The following is a 13,497-nucleotide window of genomic DNA, read 5'->3' as shown; positions in this document are numbered from 1 at the left end:
AGATATTCCTGCCTGTCCTTCTGAAGTACTGAGATTAAAGAAGTGCTGATCAGAGGAGAGCCACTCACCTGCCTCCAGGGACTAAGAACCCTATTTAAAGACAGTAGAGCATCTGAGTGTGCTCCGGTGTTTGTGATTAGGGTGGATCTTCAGCACCCACCTGTTTGTCAGGCATTACATCCATCTGAGGGTTTAATATTTGTTCTGTTATTATATATTTTAAATGATAATGGGAGTTTGCATATTTTGCAGTATTTTTTTTTTCCATCTTAGTGTGATTTGTAGAGTTCTAGAAAGCATGGAGTATTAGTGTATAGGCCCATGGCATTTGAGAAAAATGTCAATTTAGCTTAGTGTCATTTTATAGTCAGCAGAATGAGACATGGAGAGGCTCAATGATCTGTCCATGGGGCTTGTTTCATTTTTATATAACAATATTTGACATAATTTAGAAGAGGTGAATATTTGGCTATTTGGGAAGTTCTAGGCTAAGATCTGCAGGATGACAATTGCAGGGAGCATGTAACAAAATAAACTACTGGCCTTGTGTTTAGGAAACTATGGAAGAAATGGAAGGAAACTAGGGTCCTCAGTGCAGAGCAGGGCATGCTATCAGTTACCAAAAGACCTTTCTTCTAGGTACGTCTGCCTTTGACACTTTAACAGATACTTAGCCAAACCACAGCATCACCATACCCAAAGAACAGTAAGTAGCACTAGAATATCTTTATTTTATTTAAATTTATGTGCAGTGGTGTTTTGCCTACATGCATGTTTGTATGAGGTTAGCAGATGCCTTAAAACTGGAGTTACAGAGAGCTATGAGCTGCCATGTAGGTTTTAGAAACTGCACCCAGTTCCTCTGGAAGAAGAGCCAGAGCACTTAACTATTGAGCCATCTGTCCAGCCTCAACACCTTATTAATATGGAGAAAATATTACGATCTACAATAAGTGACTAAAATAATTGAAATGGTTTAAAAATGCTTTATTTATATATAATTGATAACCAGCAAACCATATATGTTTAAATATGTAGTTAGACTTTTTGACGTACTTTCATGCTTGTGAAAATATCACTGTAATCAAAATAATGAAAATGTTCTGTACTGTAAAGAATTTTTGTGTAATCATTTGTAATCCTATGTTCTCATCAGTATTTTCTTTCCCTCGGCTTCTGGCAACTTCTTTCTGTTTTTCTGTCTTTATCCATTTTTTGTATTTTCTAGATTTTTTTCTGTGAAAAAAAAAAAACCAATGTAATATGTGCTTTGTTAGGGTCTGGAATTTATGCAGCTACTGATTTTAAGAATATACATGTTTTTTAATGTATTAATAATTTACTTTTTGTTGAGTAAGATTTCATTGTGTGGATTGTGCTGGAATTCATTTATCTCACTGTTAGTAGGCAGTATAATTAGGTAGATTTGGGATAGTAATACAGGCTTTTTATGTGTAATTTATTGTGTTAAAATCAAAGTGACACTGTTTTCAGTATTTATCTAAGGAAATGCATGTTTATTTAAAGCACTTAGCGGTAATATAGTTCTTAACTCATTTATACCTATATTATAAATCTTCATTTTTATGATATGGTTATATAAATTGGCTATAGTATTTTTCCTGCTACAAATTATGACATGACCAACATCTTTTGTGTTTTGCATATATTCTCCCTTTCTCCTCTCAGCTCATACACATGCACATCTGCACATAGCATGTGTGCATGTGCTCTCTCTCTCTCTCGCGCGCACACACACACACACACACACACAACTCAGGACCTTTGTGTCTGTCTGATAGGCAAGTGCTGTACTGTTGAGCCAACTTCTCTCAGTCCTATATGTTTTCATTTTCAGTTTATTATATATCTGATGGAATTGCAGGTTCTATACAGCTAAATACTGTCAAGTTAATCTCATTGTTCCTGCCAAGCTGTTCTCAGTACTATAGTTTCTTTTTTACAGGGTTGTACTTCAAAGGTTTCCAATTATTTGGATGAAAGGATTTGCTGTTAATTGTATCTCCCTGATTATTACAGAGAATTGTTTTTTCATTCACTTAGAGCCTATTCTGAATTATTTTTGTGTGAGTTACATGGTTATATTTTCCTAGCCAAAATATTTAGGGAAGGCAATTTTTAATCTTACATTTATGTCAGAACTATAGATAATGACAAAAGTAATCTGTGTAATTTAAAGTAGAAATGTTCTTGGGGTGTCTGTCATTGTTGCTGTACTGCTCTTTTGTGTTTGAAGGAAACCTTACAAATGTTCCGTAGCTTATTGGATGTAATATTTATTATTCTACCCTCTTCCCAAGTGTGTTGTGTATGTGTGTTTCCTTGTGTGTGCTGGAGACTGAATCAAAGGTTGTGTTTATTCTAGGTAAACAGCCTACTGCAGAGCTACATTAGCCCTGGTTTTCAGTTCCCACCTCACACTTAAGGTCTACTTATTCTGTACATACAGAGTAGTGGCCTACCAGTTATTCTCTAACTCAGTTTGTGTGGTTGAACCTGTTAAACCTGTACTTCTTGTATTATATGAATAAGAATAAGGAATCTAGTTGTGGGTATTAGCAGGTTCTCTATAGGTTTTTCTTGTTCAGCTTCACCTACAGTGGAATGTGTCTTGTTTGAAACTTTATTTTGTTTAATGGTACAGTATATTATAGCTCATGCATGACTTCTTTTGATTACGGCTTATTGAAAAGTTTATAGGCTAGTGTGATTCCTTTTCTTTCTTGTTACTTCTAAATATGTTAATTTTATGTAACCATTTCTGCATTTATTTAAGCAATACCTATAAACAGCTGTATTCAAAGTATTATTCTGAGACTTGATTATATAATAATTAGCAACATATTTAATAGTAATCGGTATTTTTTCTTTCCTCATGAAGATTAAAATATGACAGATTATTGTTGAGTAATTAAATGATTAGGCAAGGATGGTGGGACTTGAAGGCAACCATGGACCACACTTTTAAGAGCTGCTTGAAGTAAGATAGTGAAGGGGGAAAAGTAGGCATGCAGTCCACATTGCCACTAAAGAAATAAAAACATTGATTTCTGGTTTCAAAACACCATGATGTAAGTTTTTTAACAAAATGAGAAAGGATGTTGGGAATATTCATACCATTCTAAACATGTCCCTGAGAGTAGAAGTGATACAGGTTTATATGAACATTTGACTGGGTATGAACATTATGTTGAGACTTAAATTTATGATTTATTTGACTACATATTTTTTTCCTTAAGTTGGTGTAAAAAAATTAACCTAGGTTTTAAGTTGAACAGTGATACATCTTAGGAAGCTTTTTTTTTTTTTTTTTTTTTTTTCTTTTGCACATTACTCTTTTGGCTATAAGAATGTATAAAGAGTTCTTGCAGAGGGAGTGAAAAGTGGATAATGTATTTGGATTGGATATTGAAGTTCAAAGGAAAGAAAATATTAAAGACTGATTCTAAAAGATTGGCAATAGATGACTGAGAACTTTGCCATCATTAACAGAAATAAGGAGATTTGGAAAGATTGTTGAGGTGTTTATTTTGAGGCATGCTGAGTTAAAAATCCATAAGACACCTTATGTAATGAGGAGTATGTAGGCAGCTAGAGATGAGAAACTGATTCTAGGAATCAGGATGGTGAATGTACATTGGATAGTATTGAACCATGCTATTAGATAATTTAGCCAGAATGTATAAATATCAAATAATTAGGGACAGTTTGCCTGAAGATGATCTAATGAAAGTGATCTAATAAGAATTCCTTAGAAGTGGCCTGAAATGAACTTCTCAAAATTCTAACAATTCTAAAATGTTAGAAAACCATAGCCCTAGTCGGTGTTCTATTGCTGTGATGACACAGTGACCATGGCAACATTTATAAAAGGAGGTATTTAATTGGAGGCTTGCCTACAGTTTCAGAGGTATGCGCTGTTATCATCATGTTGAAGGCATGGAGATATTTATGACACTGAAGCAGTAGCTGTTAATTTTTCTGTTATAGTAATATTAACATTTCTTTTCTCAAATTAAATGATGATACTTCCATTGAGGTCCCACAAAGAGTAACTAGTTATAATTAAAGAGACTACTTAGAACCTGGATCAGTCATAGCTTCACTCTCATAGGTCTTTTTTTTCCCTGCATACAAACATCCTGTGATTCTGAGAGAACATTAGGTGTTTGTTCTGCTAGCCTGAGCTGAGTTCACTCATGCAGCTGTAGTCAGCTGGTAGCAAGCTGGAATGTCCACTGTGGGGTCAATGTCTGGCATCTCAGTTAAAATAGCTGGGACAACTGGGGTACTTTGTTCTTTTCTAAGTGGACTCTGGACAGGTCCACGTGTCACTTCCCACTTTCCAGGGCTCCCTGCTCTTGCTAGCAGAAGAGCTTAGGTTTTATGTAACATTTAATAATCACAATTTTAATCATAAACAGCTTTGAGTCTTCTTAAGGCAAACCTTGAAATTTTCCTGAATACCATATTGCTGTTGCTTCTACCATATACCTTTAGAAAGAGTAAGTCAAAGGCTAGCTCAGAGACAGCATGAAGGGAAGGAGTAATTCAGTGCCATTTGTATTAGTGTACTATCTCTTCATAATGGCTTTTCTGTGATTTTTCTCAACATAGCTCTGTCATTTTTGTTGCCAAATTCTTCTCAGAATTTTAATTTAATCATAGTAAAAGCTAAAGACTTAAATTGGTAGATAAGGTATTCCTGTGTGTTTTCCTATAGTCAAATCAGTATTTATGATTCTGAAGAAAAGAAACCACCATCTAAATTATTTGTGTGGAAGGAGGGAAATCAATAAATTTGCTATGCCAGTCAATATGAATATTGAGAGTAGAATAACTATATGATGCAGGTGTACCTCTGAGTACTTACAGCTCGCTGAAGGACTGCAGGTCGACATACAGCAGAGAACTTGGACATCGTCTTTGTTGCAGCGCTCTTCACAATAGCCAACTTATGCAGTCAGCACAGATGTTTGTAAATAGATACACGGACAAAGAAAATACAGAACATATACATAGTAGGGTTTTACTCAAGCTGCAAAGAAGAATTAAATTATATTATTTGTAAGAAAGTGGATAGAAGAGATTCTCATGTTGAGTGAAATAAGGCACACTCAGAAAGACTAATGTGTCTTTTCTCATACTATGTAATCTAGATAAAAGAAGCACATATGTACACATACATACCAAATGCATAAGACAGGAAAATAGAGGAGGGATTATTTAAAAGAGGAAAGGAATAGAGGCTAAGGGTAGACAGTGTAGAAGTTTTGTACCAGACTAATTAGGATATCTCAAACTAAGCCTTTTTCAGCTCTGTCATTCATGGTAATTTGGCTTTTGTCTTGTTTGTACTTAATTGTTACAAATAGTTGCTACATTTTCAGTTCTTGGGTCTGTATTGCAGGCAAAAGAAAAGAAGCTATGAATACCACCCCCAAGAAGGGGTTAGTTCTCTTTTACAAGAATTATCTGTGTGGCTGTAGGTGAAAGAAAGGTTAGTAAAGTGAGAATCTTATCTTTACACCTGGACACATCTAATCTAAATTGAGTATTGTCTTAGTAAAGATAATGGGGGTAGGTGTTATGAAGGAACCTAGTACTCAGCGCTGTCTGCTTTGTTCAGTGCTGTGTACTAGGAATGGTATGGTTACTGTGAGAAGCACATTTCTTAGTCCTGGGCATAACCTGAGAAACAGTATATTAAGGTGATGGTGATGATAAAATTGAAGACATTGAAGCTTTAGTGTGATTAGAATAGTAGAATTTACACATGACCATTCTGATTCTGAATGCATCACTTTGTTTTAAATTTTTAAAAAATATATTTACTTAGAAGCATTCAAAATGTCAACAAAACAGCCACTTTTTTTTTTTTTTTTTTTTTTTTTTTTGCAATTACTGAGTGGTATTCAGTTAACAGAATAACAGTTATCTTCGTATAAGCTGTATCAGAGACAACTGAAGATGGAAAAAAATAAAACAAAAAACTAAAAGAAAACAAAATGGAAAAAAAAACAAAAAAAAGAAAGAAAAAATAAACAATGAAACTACTGTTCCCATATATAACTAATTTGTGCTATGTACCAAGAAGAACCTGCTTTAAATTTCCATGCCAATTTACAACCCCCCAGACTGTACCAGGTAAGGCTAGTGGCTATTGAAAACACCACCAGGACAGGGCTGTCTAAAGACACATTTGGTAATGTGTTAACTATACAAAAAAAAAGACACTGTACAGTTTAAAAACAAATCTTACACAGCCTTACATTTCAATTTTTGTCTTTAAAAGGAGTAAGTTGTATACACGGGTTAAATGCTTTATAGACAAGAAAGAAAAATTGCGCTAGAACCAACTTATTCATCATCATCATCTTCTTTCTCCTTTTCCTTATCCTCTTCATCCTCCTCCTCCTCATCTTCCTCTGCCTTCTTTCCCTTGCCCTTTTCAGCCTTGACCACCCCCTTTTTCGATGCATCAGGTTTTCCTTTATCTCTGTAGGCAGCAATATCCTTTTTGTACTTCTCCTTCAGTTTGGTGGCCTTCTCACAGGGCCGCTTGTCATGAGCGGCAGTGTTGTTCCACATCTCCCCTAGTTTTTTTTACATCACCAATGGATACGCCAGGATGCCTGCCTTTGATTTTTGGGCGGTACCCAGAACAAAGCAAGAAGGCCGAAGGAGGCCTCTTGGGTGCATTGGGGTTCTTGAACTTCTTCTTGGTCTCCCCTTTGGGGGGGAGGTGTAGGTTTGTGCTCCTCCCAGCAGGTTTGCACAAAAAAATGCATATGAGGACATTTTACCTCTCGGCTTCTTAGGATCTCACTTGCCCATGTTTAGTTGATTTTACTCCGTGAGGCACAGAGTCGCCCAGCGCCCTTCCCCGGCTCTCGCTTGCCCTGGCGCTGTCTCTATGGAGCTCATTGTACTACAATGGCTGTGAGAGCCGGAGCCAGACGCAGCCTCCTCACTCCCTCTGCTCTGTAGCATTCGCATCACTCTTTTCATTGTGTTAAATTCTAACTTGGGCTTCTGTTAAATAACCATGTAACCTGCACTTGTGGGAAGGGTTTGAAGCTGGTTCTTTTGTGTTTCTTCTTAAATAAATTGAACACTTAAAGTGTCAATTTTATCTTTATACTTTCACCTTTGAGTACTGTTTTTTAATAAGTAGTTAAAACCTAAAATATAAGAAAACCAAACCCTTATTTTCTATAGGAGCAAACTAGGAAGAGGGAAGGTTGTGAGATACCATGTTTGTTTGATAGCCCCTGATGGAATTACCATTTGAATGGATGTTGGATTCAGATGTTGGATTCATAGTTGAGATCGTGCAGGCGAGAGTGAAATAAGAGAAGTCCTATGTTTGCTAGTGTCCCTGATTAGAAGTTGTAATGGAAATCAGTTAGGTTAAGGCTTAGTTCAGGTATAGTAAATTAGTATTCCAAAGGGCCAGTCAGTCCTTAACCAAGTTACAAAAGAAAAGAGCACTGAAGTCGGAGGACTAGTGTGTGATGAACCCAGTCAGGATTTCCTCAAACTCCAGTCTAGATTAGACCACATGGTCTTTTTTTAAATTCTTGGAGCCAAGACAGTATGTAAGTCATGGTGCTCAGTGTTTTCATGGGTATTCTAACATTTCTTGACATTTGTCAAGTCAGAGTGTTTCATATTTCTGAAATACAGAAAATGTAACAGCTTTTCACTTTCACTTCTCTGGGAACTTTGCCAGTGAGGAGTAAACATCCTTTCCTGTCTCCTCTTAAATGAACTACTTGGTCACAACTTGGTCTTAGTCTTCATTTTGATTTTCAGATCTGGTCCTGTTCTTTTTTCAGTGTTTTTTTTTTTATTTTTTTGTTTTGTTTTTTAACTATTGCAAATTTGTTGACGTATAGTAAATTGAAACTGTCATTTTATGTTTTAGGTTAAAGCCATACTTTTTGTTGTTGTTTCATAAGGTATGTATTTGGTAAATATAGCTTTAAAAAAAGCCACATTTTTTTTTCACTTGAAATACCTGACTGGCATATGTTATAGCTTACATAAGGAAGAATGCATAGTTTCATCTCTTAGAGTAGAAGTGTGTTGAATATAAAAAGCTTAAGTAGCAAATACTTCTTGGTATTACCATTATAAACATAAATTTGTCCAAATTGCAATAAAACAAATGTAACTTTTGATTTTTTCTAAATATTGTTCTTATTAGGCAGGCTAAAAGAATAGAAAAAAAATGATTTCCAAAGGCTAGAGAGAATATGTAAAATTTGGATAACAGACTAAAACAATTACTATTTTGACCCAATGATAATATTGACTATTTTAATATCTTTCTTTTTGTATGCTAAACATAATATTTGAAATAAAACTGTGCATACTTAGCAATATACTGAGTTAGGTATACTGTTGTGAGTGGATTAATGGAAGCCACAAATAAGAGAAATATGTTTATTCTGTAAGCATTTGATATGACACTTAAGTGGCATCGTGATTGGTTTTTACTGCTGAAGATAAATTCTTTTATAGTTGTGGTATTTTTAGCTAGCACTAATTACTATTTATTTTCTTGTTATATTTCTACAATTTATGCAATTTCAGTAATAAAAAGGTGAATTTTTTTCAATTTTATTGGATATTCTCTGCATTTACATTTCAAATATTATAGCCTCCCCCCACTCCCCTTCCTCCTCCCCCTCAACTTGCTTCCATGAAGGTGCTCCTTCTCCCAATCACTCTCCCCACCTCAGTGCCTTGACTGTTGATGGTGTTGTTCTTCCCATGAGGGTGCAAACCCTTCTTCAGCTCTTTCAGCTCTTTCATTGGGGTCTCCATGTTCAGTCTGATGTTTAGCGCAATCATCCTCCTCTGTATCTGTATGACTCTGGGAGAGCCTCTGAGGAGACATCCATGTCTGCTTCCTGCCAGTAAACACTTCTTGGCATCAGTAGTGCTTGGGTTTGGTGGCTGTATATGGGGTGGTTCTCCAGGTGAGGCAGTCTCTGTAGATCTTTTCTTCACTCCCTGCTCCTCTATTTGACCTTGTATTTCCTCCCCTGTTTTGTTCTCCCTTCTAAGAAGGACTGAGGCATCCACATTCTGGTCTTTCTTCTTTTTGAGCTTCATAAGTTCTGTGGATGATTTCTTGGGTATTCTGAGGGATTTTTTTGGGGGGGGAGCTAGTATCCACTTATAAGTGAGTGCATACCATGAGTGTTCTTTTGTGACTGGGTTACCTCACTCAGGACGATAGCTTCAAGTTCCATCCATTTGCCTAGGAATTTCATGAACTTGTTTTTTATAGCTGAGTAGTACGCCATTGTGTATATGTACTACAATTTCTGTATCTATTCCTCTATTGAGAAACATCTGGGTTCTCTCCAGCTTCTGGCTCTTATAAATAAGGCTGCTATGAACATTGTTGAGCATGTGTTAAATGTTGGAGCTACTTTTGGGTATATGCCCAGGAGTGGTATAGCTGGGTCCTCAGGTAGCAAGCACTATATTCAATTTTCTGAGGAACCCTCCAGACTGATTTCCAGAGTGGTTGTACCAGTTTACAAATCCCACCAACAGTGGAGGAGTGTTCCTCTTTCTCTACATCCTCACCAGCATCTGCTGTCACCTGAGTTTTTGATCTTAGCCATTCTGACTGGTATGAGGTGGAATCTTAGGGTGGCTTTGATTTGCATTTCTCTGATGACTTAGGTGCTTCTCAGCCATTCAATATTCCTCTGAGAAGTCTCTGTACTTCTGTACCCCATTTTTTAATAGGAATTTTTGATTCTCTAGAGTTTAACTTCTTGAGTTCTTTGTATATGTTGGATACTAGCCCTCTGTCAGATGTAGGATTGGTAAAGATCTTTTCCCAATCTGTTGGTTGCCATTTTGTCCTTTTGACAGTGTCCTTGGCCTTACAGATAAAAGCTGAATCTATAAAATTAGCTCATGGACTCCGTTTTTTCTCTACTTCTAATACTTTCAGAGCATATTAATGTATATAAAAAGGGACTTTGTAATTTGGAGTTGGACCCAACTTTGTTTTTGTTCTTATTTTATAGTATGGTGGTAAGAATCAAATCAAGGATCTAGGACATGCTACACAACTCCCTGCCCCTTTGTTTTTCATCATGTAACTCAGGCAGACCTTGAACTGCTGGTAGCCCAGTTAGTCTCAGTTTTTTTCTCTTTGCCTTCCAAGTCCTGGGATAATAGGTGTATGCCACTACAATGCACTTTCTGTAGAAAGATAGAACACGTATCAACTTTGGAAGGCAGCATGACATCTTATACAGTTAAAAATAGTTCTGACCTAGTGGATAATAAAAGCAGGAAGCTAATAATTAAGGTAGGTACAGTCAGTCAGTTCTCCCTAAATAGAAAATACTAAGCAGAAGTTACACTAACTAGTTTCTACTGGTTTTGTACTATTTTTCAGTAGCTAATGTAGTTTATTTAGGTTAAGATGATTATTTATGGGGATTCACCCCATACATATGCAGCCACCAAACCCAAGCACTATTGCTGATTCTAAGAAGTGCTTACTGGCAAGAGCCAGATATGAATCCCCCCACAGAGGCTCTGCCAGAGTCATACAGCTACAGTTGAGGATGCTTGCAGCTACCCATCAGACTGAACACAGGCACCCCAATGAAGGAGCTAGAGAAAGGACTGAAGGAGCTCCAAGGGTTTGCAACCCCATGGGAAGAACAACATTATCAACCAAACAAACCCTCCAGAGCTCCCATGGACTAAAACACCAACCAATGAGCACACATTGAGAGACCCATGGCTCCAGCTGCATATGTAGCAGACAGAGGATACCATTGTCTGGCATCAATGGGAGAAGAGGCTTTTGGTCCAGTGAAGGCCTGTTTTCCCAGTGTAGGGGAATACAAAGGTGCTGAGGTGGAGAGGGTGGTTGGGAGAGGGAGCACCTTCATGGAAACAAAGGGGGAAGAGGGGAATGGGGGAAAGGGGGATAACATTTGAAATGTAAATACAGAGAATATCCAATAAAAATAAATATCATTAATGAATTCTTTTTAAAAAGTGTATTATTTTATTTTCTAGTAATGGTGCCTGGAATTATTGATTTTTGGGTTTGGGGGATAGTATCACAATTTAGCTGATTACATACCTTATTTTGGTTATTATAAATGCAAGAAAATGATGTTTTGTTTTAAATAAATTTTCAGTTAGGATAGTGGCACATGCTGGGGGCAGACGTAAGAAGATTGCTATGAGGTCAGGCTGCCTACAAAAGCTAACCAGGGCTACACAGTGTTAGTAGGAGTGGGGGTCGGGTCTGGGATATTTGTTTGTCTTAAGTTGACTGCCTTATGTACACTGCTTGTTCTTGTCCTAAAGATACTTGACTAAAAATACAGTTACTAAAAGTCAGTTTTATGGAAGGAGAGAGCCAAGCTGCTATCAGTCCCAGTTCATGCCTGACTTGACTTTCCAAGCTGGAATACTTTTATCAGAAAGACAGAAGCATTCATTCTTTGGGGGGGAGGACAAGTTATTTTAAGTAACAAATCTTTTAAAATTGTTTTTTAAAAAAAGTTTTATATGCCAAATATAAGCCTGCCCTCAAACACCTCTTAGCCTATGGAGTGATCAGATAACAAAAGGGATAATTATTTAAACAAGATCTTACATTGGCAGGAAATTCTTTCCCAGGAAGGTTGTCAGAAACTTTGAAACAAAAAGTTAGCCAGGCTAAGAAGGAACTTGGAAGAAATAGTTAAAGGCAGAGAGGTGATATATCCCAAAGGTATAATGTGCATGGTGATGGAGCCAAGAAAATGGTCTCTCAAAGTAATTTCCCATAACCTGTTAATGTTGTAGTTTGGAGAATAATTTGAAAAGAAATAATTATTGAAGTAGTAATAATAATCGTTATTGAAGTAGTAAAAGTCTTCAAAGAATCAACATCAGATGTGAGATGTTTTTATTTTAATAGCCTTTAAAGTTCTTACGTAAGTGTTGTGTTTTTGTTTCAATTTTTTTTAAGATTTATTTTATGAGAACACCATTGCTGTCTTCAGACACACCAGAAGAGGGCATCGGATCCCATTACAGATGGTTGTGAGCCACGATGTGGTTGCTGGGATTTGAACTCAGGACTGGAAGGGCAGTCAGAGCTCTAAACCACTGAGCCATGTCTTCAGACCCTTTGTTTCAACTTATATTGCTACTGTATACCATGATTAAGTTGTTAAAACACAAGATAATTGGACTGAATAGAATTATTAAGCATTTTTGTTTTTGTTTTTTGGCCTGCCAAGAATGAGGAAATAAAATATTGAAATGATAAGGATACAGTGAACCCAGAAATTTTAAAGGACTTGTCACTTATTGCATAATATTAATCCAAGAACATATTAAAGTAATTTCTGTGATATTTTCTGGTGAGCTTTGAAATAAAAATACCTGTGGAGTTGGATTAATTTGAAGTCTTTTTTTGTCTAAAGTTTTTTTTTTTTTAATTTTTTTGTCTCAGTCTACATAAGACTTATATAAGACTGCACAGTGGGAATTTCTTGTTCCTCAGCAGTTGTCATATGGATGGTGCGTTCAGTACCCAACCTAAGGTGAACTGAAAGCTAAAATGATGAGACTCACAGTGGATGATAAATGTTGAAGGAACTGGAGATGTGGCAAAGTGGTAGAGTTCTTGGTTAGCGTGTGAAGCAACTTGAATTTTATTACCAGTACTCACTATGTAAGTGAGTGAATGAGTGAATGAACAAATGAAAGAATGGACAAGTGAGTGGACAAATAAATACTGAAAAACTTAACAGGATTTTAGTTCAGGGTGATCATCCTAAATATACTTAGATAAAAATAAAAAACTTACTATGCATATTTCACAAATTAGCTTAGGAAAGATGCATGAAGTATAGAATAAATATAGTATAGACATGCATGTGAAGGTTTTCTGTTTTGTTTTTGATAGCATGTTTTGTTTGATCAGAGTGCCAAGGAGATCTTAGATTTAAGAACGTTAGAAACAAATTAATAGAAGTCAGCCCCCTCATCTTTTTATAAGATGCTACCACAAACTCTTCTTTCTCAACTTCACATGCTCCATAATTTTATTAGAGGTTAGAGATTGGACGTAAAGTGTCATATACCAAATATCTAAGTAGGATGTACGTATATATACACATGTAATGTGTATTTGCAGAGGTATGTAAACAGTGAAATAATCTTCTTCATCTCATTCACAAGCCCAGCTCTTCTCAAAGGGAACTGCTATATTTATTGCCCTCAGAATTTAAGAGTATTTAAAGCAATGATGTTAAACTCATAACAATTATCATTAGTCTAATTAGAATAAAAAATGGCTAAACTGTAACTTTGGTTGATTTTTATGTAGTTTGGGTTTATTTAACTGATGTTCTATTTTAAAAAGAATAATTATATGGGCTCTGTTTTTTTAAGACACAATTTAAAGACATTTTCTGT

General features: G+C 36.1%; 1 protein-coding gene across 1 annotated transcript in view; it reads left to right on the top strand.

The window, feature by feature from the left end:
• PKN2 (protein kinase N2) overlaps nucleotides 1-13,497 on the top strand; it is a 98,853-nt gene that overhangs the window by 24,819 nt on the left and 60,537 nt on the right. The gene's annotated exons all lie outside the window — the stretch shown is intronic.

The sequence above is a fragment of the Micromys minutus genome (genome assembly GCF_963924665.1).
Source record: "Micromys minutus genome assembly, chromosome: 4".
NCBI lineage: Eukaryota > Metazoa > Chordata > Mammalia > Rodentia > Muridae > Micromys > Micromys minutus.
Note: the sequence above shows the minus strand (reverse complement) of the source record. Positions and strands in the feature narration are given on the sequence as shown.